Raw genomic sequence first — 15,424 nt, 5'->3', positions numbered from 1 at the left:
TTCCAATACCTGCCCCCTTAACATCGTGTTTGGAAACATGGTGTTAAACAAATGGTTGAGGAATGAATTTCATTGCAATATTTCATTTCAATAGATTTCATTTCATGATGGCGAATGTCACAAAGGAGTTTTTTTTGCCTTCATAAATGTGGACTGCAGATGATTAGTGCTGCTGGACCATTCAGATTGCCTGTCCTGTCTATGGGTGTGCTTAATTGCTGCAGCTGTGCCTGGGCACACTGTGACCCTGCTGGCATTAGCAAGGGTGAAATACTGTTTCTTTTTCAGAGATAGCACCTAGCTTCTAAAATGTTTTCTAGAGAACAACATCTTTGTAATTTAAAAAGGAAGTGGGGAATTTAGGAAGTTTAGGAATTCTGCTAGTGTGTGTGAGCAAGGTCAGTGTGTAGGTGTACTGAGGCTTGGATACAGAAATTATGATATGCAGTCCTTCCTGAAGCACTTCTGTGGGACAAGGGCTTTACTGAAATGGTTTTCGTATGATCCAGAAGAGACCTATTTCTGAGGAGTGTGTACCTGAGGTGCTTCTGTTGATGTATTATTCCATCACAGGAATGGATGCAAGGAGACATTATTCTCCTTTTCTGTTTCTCAGTGTTTTCTAGAGCTTGCTGTTACTCATAGCTATGATGTACTTATTAAAAACTAAATGGATGAATCAACGTATGCCACATCCCTTCCTGCCTTTGCATTGTGGTTTTGTTTTTTTTTTTGTATGTCAGGCTGCAATATTTAATCTTTTGGCCATCATTTCCCTAGATTCTGTTTCCAGCTGTGATGGAAGGGAGGTGGCATTTTTGACAAGCTGTGAAAAGAGACTGCAGAAATTGGAAGTCTACCAGTGTAGACTGGGCTTAAATGATCCTGCTTTCATAAAAAGACTTTTGAGCATGTAAGTGAACAGGACTGCTTGAAATAGCAGTTTTTAGAGCTGTTCAATAAATTACAACTATAAATCTCAAGGTATTTAGTCAGTTCTTTACAAACAGAAATGTGAACACTTCTGTGCATGCACGTTCCGCGACTGGGAGAACGGTTTACCCGTTTGTTTTTAAAGGTAGGTAGCAGATACACTGTAGACAGAGAAATTTTTTAGTATAAAACCCTTATGAGAAGAGCTGCCCTTATATGCACTGCAAGGGCTTCTCAGAAATCAGAAAACAGCAGCAAGGCTCTTCATCAACTGTGATACCGAATTCAGGATTTCTATTTTTCTGTTTAAAAAAGAAAATCAGTGCTTAGTGCTTTTATTTACTAGTAGCAGACTGTCCCTCTTTTCCTCTATGGAAAAACATTTAACATCTTGATTCAAATAGTTTTGGAGATGTTGGCAGTGCACTGGTGGTAGTGGTGGGGAAAACGAGTTTTTTTTAAGAAATTAGTGGGAATTGCAACATAACTGGTCTGTATTGTGTTACATTCTGGAAGGGCAAATGGAATTCCTGACTTCTGAGCATGTGGGTGAAACCTGAGGCAAGAGAACAAACACAGCTGCTTTTGCTTCCTGAGAGCATGGGATAGATGAGAGAGAGCAGCTTTATGTGTATGATGAAATTATAAATTTGATGGATGGTGAGTAGTCTTCAGGAGGTAACATGGAGAAGAAAAGGCCCTTTAGCAAGGGGAACTACAGGCTGACAAATTGATTAGCCAAAACGTGGCTTCGTTCAGCCCTGTGAAGAGCTGCCTTTCAGTCCTTGGAACAGCTTTCTGCAAAATTGCCTTCTATGCCTAACCCGTTTTGTTTTGTCTGTGTGTTTAATCTGCTAAATAGCAGCATTTCATAGTTGGCTGTATAATGTTTTCAAATCCATGGTGAAGCTGTAATTTATATCGGTGATGTCAAAGGCATGGATCTGAAGGTACAGTTTGGCAGGGTGTTCGTATAGATAGGGGTGGATTCTTTTTGGGGGGTGTTGGATTTCTGTGTGTACAGTGTAAGAATAAAATACACAGAACACCTGAATAAGGAGGAGTAAACATTCACAACACCTGTGGAAGCAAGGAAGGTGTTATTCTCAGCTATAGTTCTGAATTTGTCTTCAGCATTCTGAAGCTTTTGAACTTAAGGGACATTAAGATTGACATTTCCTTTGAGATGGTGAGGTTCAACTATTTCATACTCGTGACATGCTGGTAAGTGGCACCTTACTTCAGAGTGCTCCAGATAATTAACTTGGAGCTTTCCAGATTTCTCCTCTCTTCCGATGAACTTGAAGTAGTTTTGCATATGAATTCTAATGTAGGGTGTTATTTTACCATACCTGCTTTTTGCTGTTATTTCTGCTTGCTCTTACTCACCCGGTTTTATTCTGCTGGACCATATGGCATCATTTTGATCTTGTAAGGTCTCTGAAGAGTTGTTTTGAGTCTGCTTTGCTTTTTGACTTGTATTTGTGTTTTTTTTTTAACATTCCATCTTCACATTTGCAGTAAGGAGGAAAAATTAAAAGGATTCTTGATTTTGTCAGAGAATTGTCATCAGCAGATTTATAAAATAAATAACAAGAATCTGAGGGGCTTTTGCTATTAATTCTCAGTAACTACTTTTCAAGTAGTCAGCAGCTCCTCATGTCAAAATATACGTGTGGCATAACCACTCACTATATGCATTCCATCTTTGTAATAACATAGATGTGTTTAGGGAAGACAGTTTCTGAAAACAAACAAATAAATGAAGCTGGTAATGAATGAAGGGGTAAGTGGAGATTCTCTGTATGCTGTAAAAAAGCCATGTGTTTCACTTAAAAGCAGAAAAGTTGAGCAGTTTTTTTGATGTTTATGTACTTGTCATGTGTATATGAGACATAATTGGAACATTCATCATTTGCAGAGAGACATCTAGAGATATTTCTATCATGTTGCCTGAGCTTTAACTACTGGTAGGGATACTTATGTACAAGTATTGGACCTGTGCCTGTTTATCTCTGTCACATACGCATGGATAAGTTTTGAGAACTGCACAAGTGGGATCAAGTTCAGTGTCTGCAGGGTACAAGGATTCTAGCTGTAGCAGCACGTGCACACTTGCTGGCATGTGAATACCTGTGTTGGGGGCTCAAAGTTGCAGCCTGAGAGTTAGGTACAGATGGAGCAGCAGTTCAGTGGCAAAACCAGGCCCAAAAATGGGAATTCACTGAGGCTCCCTCATGGTGATCCTTCCAGGCACATTCTGTGCTGTGTACAGCAGCCTTGAAAATCCCACAACTGTGAATTTTGTTTGGAAACTAGTGAATGAAATGAAGTTTTTATCCTTCAGTAAAACAACCAAACAGCCAAAAAAGCCCCAACAACTAAGACCCAAACTTCCTGCAGCCTAAATGGACAAATCTGGTTTCTCATACGAATAATAATAAAAATATTATTAATAGCAAATGTGCTTTGCCTTTAGCATAGCTCTGGGTTGTTCCACTAAATATTATCTATTGCCTTTTTCTTTCTGTGAATGTACTTTCTTTCCTGTAGATGGAAGACCAAAATTAGTTCTAAAAGTACAAAAGTCTCTAAATCCATGACAAGTGTCAGTTTATACTGACACGTTTTTGGTAAGTTGGTAAGTGACTTACTGATATGGTTCTGGGTATTCAGAGCTGATGTGCATATGCAAAACAAAGTACAAAAGTTCAGAAACAGTTGGAAAAGGCATTATTGCTGACCTAGGGCTTTGCTATACCCTTCACTCTCTCCTTTCTCTGTCATCATTTCAGCATGCGCATTTTGCATCCATCTCCAGCATTTCTCCTCATGCCTTTTGTTCAGATTAATTTGGAATTGAGTTGTGTGCTGATGGTACGGGCTGTGTCTGTATTAAGTGGAAGCTATTCTGGATTTATTTAGAGTTATTGAGCTTTTGGCATTATCCAGATGTGGTAGGGTTACACTGATGGATAGAAATGTTAATGTATTTCTGCTCACAACTGGAATGGAGAGATAATATGATTTATATATTTGTATTAAGTTTAATTTTCAAACAATAAGTAGGTTCCCCATTTTCTCAGTGTTATGAGGAGCTATATTTGAACTGAAACTGAGACTGTCCTAGTAAGAAAAGGAAGCCTTACCTGGCCTTCAGGGATGTAGGATCTGTCTGTTTCCTGATGTACATGTGTCTGTGCAGGTTCTTCTGTGCAGAAACTGGGACAAAATCCTTTGTTGTCTTCCTGGGGTATTGTGAAGTTTACTGGATGAAGACAGGCTGAGAGAACTGGGCTTCTTCAGCCTGGAGAAGGGAAGGCTCTGTGGAGACTTTAGAGCAGCTTCCAGTGCGTAAAGGGGCTACAAGAAAGCTGAAGAGGTGCTTTGGACAGGGTCCTGTGGGGACAGGACAATAATACCACAAAATAGACTGAACTAAGTGCAGAAAAGTAAGGAAACTGCTGATACAGGAAGTTTGGTTTTGTTTTTACTTCCTAAATGTTATTGACAGCTGAGGAAAGGCATTCTATAAAATATTCATGTCCATACTTAATTTTCAGAAGGATAATTCCTCTTACTCTGTAAGATTTTTGACAGGGAAATTGATTTCATTCAGGGGGGCAGCTGCCCCTGGAAAATCTCTCAAAAAGTGCTTTTTTCTAAGACATGTACCAGTATTTAATAATCTCCTTCTTTGTACCTGAGTCTATTTGGAGGCTGTGGAAAAGAGTTAAAAATAAGTTAGAGAGAGACTTTGATTCAAGTAATGGAAATTAGGACAAAAGTCTGTACAGCATCCACAAAGACAACTCATATATTGATGGTCGTTTCCTGTTTGGTTTGCTGGCTCTTACACTATATTTAATATGCAAATTTTTTCCCCCAAAAGAAAGCTTACCATTTTTCCAGTTAATGTGTCTGCCTTTCATTTCTGAAGGGTAAATTTCAACATACATTTTGGGTATTCCAGATAATTTTTAACTCTGTTCTTGGAACTTTCTTTTAATTTCCTTCTCTCATTTCTAGATTAGCTCAGTTTTCCTTCTTGCTATTGATAGTTTCTGATCTATTGCATTTTATTAACCTGTGGTTTTTTTATTGGTTACGTTGAAGATGTAGCTGTGTTTATGTCTTGTCCTGAATTCCTTCACTGAAGCTGTGTATGTCTCATACCAGTTGTCCCTGTAGGGATCACTGTGTTTCAGGAGTAGAAAACTATTTTCTGTCTGCTTGCAGAAGAAGAAAGTGCTTGAAAATGATGAGGATGAAATCGGCCATGCAAACTCCTTTTTTTATCTCTCATCTTCCTTAAGATGGTTTACCTTTCAGCTTCATTTTCATTATTTTGTTTCCCTAATTCTTATGACTCATTTTTTCCCTTCAAGCTTTCACCAGAGAATGTGTCTGTACATACTGATAGCTGTTAGCACTGAGATAATGATACGAATGCATAGTAGCATCTTCAGACATAAATGTGAGTTAGTGTTAGCTCAGCGACACGCCATGTTTTGCAGAAGGAGAGATCATACTTGCAGAGAGTTTGCACTGAAGAACTCCTGGTTGCCTCAGGGCTGGCTCTGGGCACAGGCAGTGCAGGCAGTGTGCTGAGACAGCAGACCTCCCTTACACAGGTTGGCCATGCACTTACTCTCTTGGAGCCCAGGATGGAGGGCTTAGTGGTGCACCTGCTTTTCTGTTTCCTCAGGAGATCTCTCAGGATTTTGTTTCCTTGCTTCACAGTCCCTCATCCATGAGGCAGTAAAGCCTTCTTTTGTGCAGAGCTGATTCAGTGCTTTGCAATGTCATGACTATGCTATTAGTTGGTGGGATGCCGTGGCAGCCTGAAATTGTTGCTGTTTCCAGGAGTAGGAATGATCCTGATTATTTTATCTCCATGAAGCTTTTCCTTACTTATAGAATATGGACATTGTTTTCCATTGTGAGTTTCTTAGGCAAAGAGAATTTTGCAGTATTTATATATATTTGTATCGTAACTTCACTAAGTGGAAAATTGGGCAAACGTATGGGAAGATCAGGATCATGACTAGATGTTAGAAGCTGTCTAACCATCAACTAGGCCAATTCAGACTCTTAAGACGTGAGTCTTAGAGATGCCAGGTTCCTGCATGTGGGCTATTTTTCAGTGAAGCGCTCTGTTTCATTGGGATTATCATGTCTGCTTAAGAGCCTCTGTGTTGGTAATGAAAAGTTTCCTCCATTTACTTGGGCACAAGTGACAATAACCTTTGAAGGTCAGGCCTTCTACTCTGTTTTGGAGCTTGCTTTAACCTGTTACCCTTTAGGTGACTTGACCTGCTGTTTTGGTTTTCAGTCTAGCTGGCTGAAGCACTGCTACTGTGAAAAGGTCAGAAGCAAGTAGAAGTGCATTCAGTCTATGAGAAAATGTAGGGTACAATTTCCAGTCTTTCTTTCCCATAGGAATCAGTTTGGAGACTGGTGCTGCCCTTATGTGTGATTTTTTTCAAACAGTTTTCCTGTATAAACAGTAAGATACAGTTTAGCTAAAACGTGACCCACCTTTGTGGGTAAGGCGGGTCGGACAGCTGATGCTTGACAGCACAACAGCTGCAGTGCACCAACATACCTGTTAGTCATGAGCACCTCGCTGGTTTTACTGTCAGCGCTGCCTTCCGGAACAGCTACAAAACACTGGATGTTAGAGAGATGCACAGCTTTTGCCATACACCATTTTGCTTACCAGGAGTGCTAGGGTTTTTATGGGTACATGGGGAAAGTGGCACTTCAGTCTGAATGCTAACAGGTTCTGTGGGTGTTACTTGGTTAGCATTGGCATTGTTGGATATTCATTAATGTGCAACAGATGATGAATGTGGAGGCGGACTGAACCATCCTGTCTCATTAAACGTTTGGGAACAAATGAATTTCTGTTTCAGGTGAGTAAAATTCTTTTTCTCTTAGTTAGCACAATATAAATAGCTGGAGCTCAGTTCTGTCTGTTCTGCAATTCACATAAATCTTGAAATGAACTAATGAGGAGCACAGAAAAGAGAACTGCATCTTGGACTACACAGGAATGTAATCAATATAAATTCCCTGGAGCTGTATCTGTTTTGTGCTAGGTTCCCATTGATTTTGTAAACATTTTAGCATTAGCCATTATCCCCTTTGAATATAAATCATTTCCCAGTAGTTCTTCTGTATTTTAATTAATACTAAAGTGACCAACTTGAGAATTCTTTCTTTCATGTTATTGCTAAACTAAAGAAATTCTCCCTCATTTTTTTCACAGCCTTAATCTGACCACTGTTAAATCAGTAGGCATATGGAATGCTCAAGAAATGGTGATGCTGAGAAAACCTGAGACAGCCAGAAAATGTCAAAGTTAGATACTGTAAGAAAATCAGAAATCTCAGGGGAAAATCAACCCATTTGAAAATACTTTGCTACTTTAATTTGTGTGAGTTTCTGTTCCAGTTGGTAACTCCCTGTTTTTTCAAAGGAAAGCAGAGGAGATGGAGATGGTTGTTCTAGGACTGAAGAGCTGGGACATGGACATTCTGCCCTCATTCTGATTTCAAGATACAGGGAGCATTAGCTGTCTAATCCCTTTTAAATTGAATTAGTTGGAAAAAAAACCACACCAAACCCTTTTGAATCTACAACCTGATTGCTTGGTGCAATTCTTTTGTCTTGGAAAAGAATATTACTTAAGTTGAAAAGATGATACTGAAGTTACTTTGTTATGACATAAAAATAAGTATCCAACAACTAGCATAAAAGCTGGCACTGTTATTTCTTGAAAAAAAAAAAAAAGTATCTGTAGGATGTATTTTGACTTGTAGATTGAAAGACTATCATCTGTTAAACTGTTTGGAGCTACAGGGGATAAACTGAGTTAGGGCTGTCTGAACAGATGCTGTTTTTTGATATTCCTGACCAAGGGTGCATTTAAACCCTAGGGGAATTTTCTTTGAACATGTGTCAGTTGTATATCTTATCATAGGTTGGTTTATGTAGTGGAGCATATTAGATTGTTGCTTGGCTATATCCAGAAAAAAAGATGCTTTGCTTGAGACTATATTTTGGTTGCAGTTGTTTAACCAAGAGCAGGACTGAACTGCTATGTAATGCTTACCTGCATTGCAGGAATAATGTGATGTCAGGGTAGGTGTATAGACAGGAAATAGCCTGCATATGTATGCAAATATGTACCTATAATTAACCTGAATCAACGTGCTTTGGTTTTTGCTGTCTTTATAGTTAGTATTCCTTAAAAGATGCTATTGCCCTGCTTAAAAAGTGTCCTGGTTTCAGTGGGGGTAGAGTTAATTTTCTCCATAATACTTAGTGCAGGGCTGTGTTTTGGCTTCACCCTGAGAACAGTGCTGATAACACACCAATGTTTTAATTGTTGCTAAGTAATGCTTACACTGATCAAGGTCTTCTCAGTCTCTCATGCTCTGCTAGTGAGGAGGGGCATGAGAAGCTGGGAGGAAGCAATGACAGGACAGCTGACCCAAACTAGCCAAATGGGTATTCCATACCAGAGCACATCATGCCCAGTATAGAAACTGCAGGGGAGTTGGCTGTGAGATGCTGATCACTGCTCGGGGATGGACTGGACGCTGGTCTGTATGTGGTAAGACACTGGACTGGGCATCATTTGTCTTTTTGGGGATGGGGGAGGTTTCTTCCTTCCTTTTTTTCTTTAGTTCCTATTAGTATTATTATTGTTGTTGTTAATATTTTAATTATTAAAATATTTTACATCTATTTCAATTATTTAACTGTTCCTATCTCAGCCCGTGGGTTTTTATCTTTTATACCATTCTCCTCCCCATCGCATTATGGAGAGGGAAGGGAGTGAGCAAGTGGCTGCGTGGTACATAGCTGTCAGCTGGAGTTAAACCATGACAGGTAACTACAGGATGCCACTGTAGTCATGGAGTTTGTTCTTACACATGATTAGGTATATCAGTAAGTGTGTGTATGTAGCACATGGCATGGGGAGATCTAAAGATAGAGGAGTTACATATACTTGTAACTGCTTTTATTTTTACAGTGTCTGGGACTTATGCTTTTGGACACAGACTATCACTGTGATAGGTGTTATTCAGATGTATGATAAAAATTGGATTAACTTTTCAGGAGACTTTATAACCAAGTATAAGACAAGAGACTGTATTTTAGGTGGGAGGAAAAAGATGCTGGAATGTGGTTTGAAGCTATAATCCTAGAACAGCTTTTTGAAGTGAATTTATTTTTTAAAACTTAGAATAATTCTGCTGACTTGCTTTGGTTGTGGTGATTCAAATCAGGCAGAGGCCTCTCCCTCTGAAAAGTAGGAAGTTGCAGGAAGTTCTTATTCAGCAAGAATTGTCACCTCTGTGACAGCCTTTGCCCCATGTGAAGAAGTCCGTGACGCCCAGTGTCGTGGTTTAAACCCAGTCAGGTAATTCGTTCGCTCACTTCCCCCCCTTTCTTGCCCTCTCCCTGCTCCCGGAGGGACAGAGAGGAGAATTGAAAAGAATGCAACTCCCACGGGTTGAGATAAGAACAGTTTAGTAACTAAGGTATAACACAGATCACTACTGCTACCACCAATGATAATAATGATAAAGGAAATAACAAGGGAAGAGAATACAACACCTCACCACCAGCCGACCGATAACTCGCCCCCCAAGCCCGACCAAGCTCCGACCGATACCTCCTCCAACCCTGCAGTCTCCCAGCCCTTTCGGCTCACTCCCAGTTACATCCTGGGCATGACGTGCTGTGGTATGGAATACCTCTTTGGTCAGTTTGGGTCAGGTGTCCTGTCTCTGCTTCCTCCTGGCTTCCCCTCCTCCCTGGCAGAGCATGAGGCTCACAAAGTCCTTGGCCAAACCAAAACATCTCTATCAGCTCTGTTCCCGAGCTGAAAGTCAAAACACTGCACTGCACCAGCTACCAAGAAGGAGAAAAATGACTGCTACTGCTGAACCCAGGACACCCAGCTACAGCTCAGATCTCAGCAAGAGTTTTCTCTCATCACTGCTCCACAGGGCTGGCAGTCGCCCGAAGGCAGCAGTGGCTCATTTCCACCCAAGGGAGAGCTGCATGGTGCCATACTGCCCCACAGAATCACAGAATGGTTTGAGTTGGAAGGGACCTTGAAGATCAACCCCCGGTGAGCTTTCTTTTCTGAAGGCTTGTCCCCCATCTAGCAAGAGCTCACAGAGACACTTGTTTTTTTTGTAACTCAACCCCAGGTCAAAGACTGTTAGGAGATAACAATAGGAAACCACAGACAGGTGGAAAAATGCAAGAAGGTTGGAGAATACCTTTAACTGAAGCATTTATCGGGGCTTTTGGGCATCATGGAAAAGCATTGTTCCAAGGAGGTTTTGAACAGATTGAAATGCTTGGGGTGAGGTTGTTAATGCAGAGCTAATCTCCAGTGCAGTGTGAAAGAAACAAATGCCTGTTCTTGTTGTGTTTGTTGTCAAAGGTGACTGTTGTGATTTGATTCTAGTTGGGAGTAAATTTACTGACACCAGATGAGGGATTATAGGTTAAATGGGAGGAGTACATGATAGCCCTTGAAATTAAAGACAAACATTGTAGGAAAAGGCAAATCAGTGAAGGAAAGTGTAGAGAAGTATGATGAAATCTTTGACTGAATCTAAATAATGTGGACTTGGACCCATACATTGGCATGTGTAGCTTCACATGATGCTGAGGTTAGGGCTGCTGAGGGCTGTGTGGTACTTCCTTTCCATGTGTTGGTTCTCCTCTTTGGCCAGTGGGGAAGAAGCTAGAGCTGAAAACTGTTCCTTGTTACACATCTGATGTCTTCTCTGATAGGAGAAGTAGTGCTGGTTGGATTTGGGAGGACACTGCAGCGCTCAGCTTGATTTCTCTGGTGTTTTTTGTGCTCTGGTATTCAGCTCAGCAGTCTGTACCCCAATTAGCTTTGCTCATGAGATGGCTTGTGATAAGTGTGTGCTGACAAGAGAATATATGCATGGATGAAACATGACTTATTAAAACTTTTAATAAGCATTTTCTTGTGAATATCTAGCACTGTGGTGCAAGAGAACCATAGAACAGAGTCCTCAGTAGATAGTGAGGCAGGGATTATGTTGGGGTCGCAGCTGTGAAGTAATAAACTAAACATTGCCTGGAAGTTTGGATAGGTTTTGTCTTAAATGCGGTGTTCTGTTCTCATGTTCCTCTGCACTTAGAAGCCAACTCTTAGTATTTAACCAGCAAGGTTGGCTTTAATGGCATGTGAATAGTGACAGGTAACATGAGGATAAATGCTAGTGTATGATCCAGTCCCTATGTTCTTCAGCATTTGTGTCATGCATTTCCATTTAATGACTGCAAGTGTTGTACACCAAGTCCCACCTCTCTTCTGTCACCTTCTTTACCCTTGGAAAAGAATGAGTAATGTTTATTCATCACCTCCAAGGCACAGATGAGGAGCAATTTTGAAGAATGTTAATAAACTGGATGTGAAGAAGTGTTCTAAGGTTTGATTGTGTGAGTTACTTATTTCTGAGCAGCAGCATGGTCTAGCCACATCCATACTCATACATATTTATACACTAGTATATTTTAGCTGTTAGCCCCATCTGTACCTTTAGGCTGTTGTTTTGTCTGTTGTAATCATGTTGCAATAATTAAAACATCAGAGGAACAAACAACCAAATCCTCATTTTAGTGTAATAGAGCTTATGATGCCTGTCAGATAGAAGTAATGAATTTTTGCACGGAAAGCATAGAATGGGAACGCTGTCAGAACTGTGCACTCACCAGACGGTGTGTCAAGGAGGCACTGAGTACACTTGAACTTCATGGAACTTACTGGTACAGGGCACATTGGGCTTTTCTGGTTTGTTCCTTTCCAGCAGGGTATTGTACTAAAAGGTTGCATTTCTCACATCTAAGCGAAGCCAAGTTTATTCATCAGCTGCTTTCCTGGCAAGGTTTACTAAGTTATCAGTTACTGTGAAGGGTATTGCTCCATTCAAAAGGTGCTAGTCATGGTGTTTTCCAAAGGTCTCATTAAACTTGCAGCAAATCTCAGGCTCTCACTGTTGGTTTGGCTTCTTTTATGCCTTTGGACAGGTTAGCTGTGTGGGCTTGCCATCGTTTTACATTTTTCTGACAGGCTTCTTGATTTTAGCTGAGATATGTGAGGACTTTGCTGTATCCTTTGATCAACACATTACTCTGAAGCTGAGGCCAGCAGTTTTAGTCACTGGCTGTAAAACTGGACATGAATAGTTAAGAATTCTGCCTTACTGTGCTTGCCTTTAGTCTCTAGGTGGATGTGGTGTGAGAGTTGAGAGCTATTTACAAGTGGTTTAAGCAGAATACAAATACTTTCCCAAGCCTTTAATCTTTGTGTTGGGTTTTTTTTTTTCCTATTTCCTATTTTCTGTGCATTTTCTAATGTCTTAATTTTCAAAGTTACTGAAAAGACTTTCTAGTCTCTCCATGGGCTCCTTAAAGTCCCCTTCCAGTGGAACTAGAGCTCAGTGTGGTCCCACAAAAGCAGCACCTGATTGCTAGGGCCCAGCATTGTTGTGTTGCCACATGCTGGATCCCAGGAACCCGTCTCCTGGGGCATCTGGAGTCAAATTCACACAGCAGGAATGACCGAGCGACTCGCCGAATGCCACAGGGGCAGGAGCAATGCTTGCACTAACAGACGGACAAATCCCATCTCTGCTGTTCCAAAGCAGACGAACAAGTGCAGCACATGAAGAATAAATGATACATTCTCACTGAAGAAAACTATACTCATGAGTATAATTGGCCACTGCAGACGTTTTGTTCCTGAGAAAATGTTAAGCAAACACTCCATGAGCTCTTTGCTGTGATTAAAAAACCCAGCATGGCTCTTTTGAATCACTAAGGCAGACTTGAATCACATTATCCAGGGTTTATTATGACATTTCAAATGACAGTAATCCGCACGTCCCAGGTGACAGCCTGGGTCATTGAATGCTATCTTGATTGAATATAAGATCCTGCTTTTAAGGTCAGCAAATGAAGTTTTTGTCGGAATGCAATATATAGTAAGAAACTGTTATTAAAATCATAACAGGGCTTGTACTGCCAGTTTCCTGATGTGGCAGTTGAAGTCATCCTCAATTTCTTGTATGTTTCTTCCCCTCATCATTGTGCTGGTTTGGGCTGGAATAGTTAATTTTCTTCATAGTAGCTGCTATGGGGTGGCGTTTTGGATTTGTGCTGGGAATGGTGCTGATCATTCAGGGATGTTTCTGTTATGCTGGGCAGTGCTTACAGAGTCAAGGCCTTTTCTGCTCCTCGCCCCTCCTGTGAACAGGCTGGGGGTGCACAAGGAGTTGCGAGGGGACACAGATGGGACAGCTGACCCTAACTGACCCAATTGATGTCCCATGCCATAGGATGTCATGCTCAGCATATAAAGCTGAGGGAAAGGAGGAAAAGGAGAGATGTTGGGAGTGATGGCAGTGGTCTTCCCAAGTAACCATTATGTGTGATGGAGCCCTGCTGTCCAGGAAATGGCTGAACCCCTGCCTGACCATGGGAAGTGGGGGGTGAATTCCTTGTTTGGCTTTGTGTGTGTGCACAGCTTTTGCTTTGCCTATTAAACTGCCTTTATCTCAACCCAAGAGTTATCTCCCTTCTCCCCTTCCAATTCTCCCCCATCCCACTGGGGAGAAGTGAGGAAGTGACTGTGGGACTCAGTTGCAACTGGGATTACACCATGACAGTCATCAATGTGTTACTGTAGAGGTCTGGAACATGTGGTTCTGGATTATAAAACCAGCTTCTACAAACGTGTTTTTTTAGGAACCTCAGCTAAGCAATCTCTTTAGTTTTGTTCCTTCAGGGGATGAAAGGGCTCACAGCCCTCTTAGGACCAAACTATTTGTATGCAGTATATACCATGCTATATTTAAATAGCTGTATGCTATATGAGGAGGAGAAAGCAGTTGTGTTTTTCTTGTGTTACAAATAGTGCACCAGTTACAGCTGTGGTGAAAATGAATGCAGTGTAAAGAAAATGTACAACTCTCATGTCAGAAACCAGCTGTCAGTCCTTTTTCCTCACTTTGGGAAGTGCCTATTGGCTTTACAAGGGAAATTCCACTCTCTCCTGGTGAATCTTTTTGTGAGCAAATACAAACCAGTTTGAACTTCACCTGCATATGGCTTTGCTCTGGTTGCTGGGAAGGTGGCCGGGGAAATAACTGTGAATCCTATAAAGTGTAGGAGTGACCTGGATGTTAAGTGTATCTGAACACGTTTAATGGTTGGGCTGTTGCACAAAGAGAAGAAGCTGCTTCCTTCTTCCCATCTGCTGGGGAAAAGAAGTAAAAAAGAAGGTTGTTGACTTTTGAGAGAGAGAAAGAGGATCAATCTCTAAAGATACTTCAGCTCTTAATCTTCAGTTGAAATTCCTAAATTCTTATGACTTTCAGGGGTGTTTTAAGTGCTTAAGTAGGAATTAGGAGCCTCCGTGCTTTGGCCCATTGTGCCTGTGTACTCGGGGAAAATGTAAGACAGAGGTGAAGTGTCTCCCTGCTGAATGGAGTGAAGCCTCTAAGCCTGGAGGAGAGGTGGGATTTGAGCTAAACCCTTGCCATTACAATTTATTGGTCAACTAACATGGGCGGCTTCCTGCTCAGCAGGTTCACTGATGGGAATCCCATGCTCTGAATGGCCCTGATCATGCACGTGGACCCTGGGATACCTAAGGGAAGAGATTCTGGTCTAGTAACCAGGTATCTGTACATCTGAGGGAGCTAGTAATAGCTACATAGGAGCTGTGATTTCTAAAATAGCAGTTTGGACCCACGCACTTGTTACGTTGACCTCTGTGTTATTGGACTAAATATTTGGGAACATGGTCTGCATATGAGATGGGTTTTCCTTATTAATAGCCTAAGCAGAAGACACTTGGAGTAATTGTGTAGCACTCCTGTTGGCCAGCTAAGCACAAAGAGCAAAATAGGAAAGTGAATAAAGTGTCTGTATTCTTTAAGGGACCAAAGAAACCAAGATGAAGCAAGCCAAGCCTTTTCTGTGGTATGTTGGCTACTGACCAGGTTACTCAGTCCAGTGAAAAGATCTTATTAACATAGATATCAGTAAATAACAGATGTGATTTATGTTTGTGCTCATATTATGAGCTGATGCACAGATGACTTTCTCTACATGAGAGATGAATACAACTTGAGAACAGTCCTGGTTTAAGATCTTAAAATTAGGTGCCCAGTGTACAATCCTGACATTCTAGGGAGCTGGGTTGGATGGGGCTTGGAGCAACCTGATCTAGTGGAAAGTGTCCCTGCCTGTGGCAGGGGGTTGGAACTGAATGAGCTTTAAGGTTCCTTCCAACCCAAACCAGTCTGTGATTCTAAAAGTTAGAGCCTAATTTATTGTAGAATTTGGTGTAAGATTTGTATCAATTTTAAGGACAGATGGAAGACCTCTAGGTTATATTGGAGTGATAACTGAC

General features: G+C 41.1%; 1 protein-coding gene across 1 annotated transcript in view; it reads left to right on the top strand.

Annotated features, from left to right (window-relative positions):
• LOC133269126 (protein kinase C-binding protein NELL1-like) overlaps nucleotides 1–15,424 on the top strand; it is a gene marked incomplete at its 3' end in the record, with an annotated part of 178,911 nt that overhangs the window by 93,143 nt on the left and 70,344 nt on the right. The window lies entirely within an intron of this gene.

The sequence above is a fragment of the Pezoporus flaviventris genome, unplaced genomic scaffold (assembly GCF_033815535.1).
Source record: "Pezoporus flaviventris isolate CSIRO_AGI_PZ_B2104156 unplaced genomic scaffold, CSIRO_AGI_Pfla_v1 ptg000014l, whole genome shotgun sequence".
Classification (NCBI taxonomy): Eukaryota; Metazoa; Chordata; class Aves; order Psittaciformes; family Psittacidae; genus Pezoporus; species Pezoporus flaviventris.
Note: the sequence above shows the minus strand (reverse complement) of the source record. Positions and strands in the feature narration are given on the sequence as shown.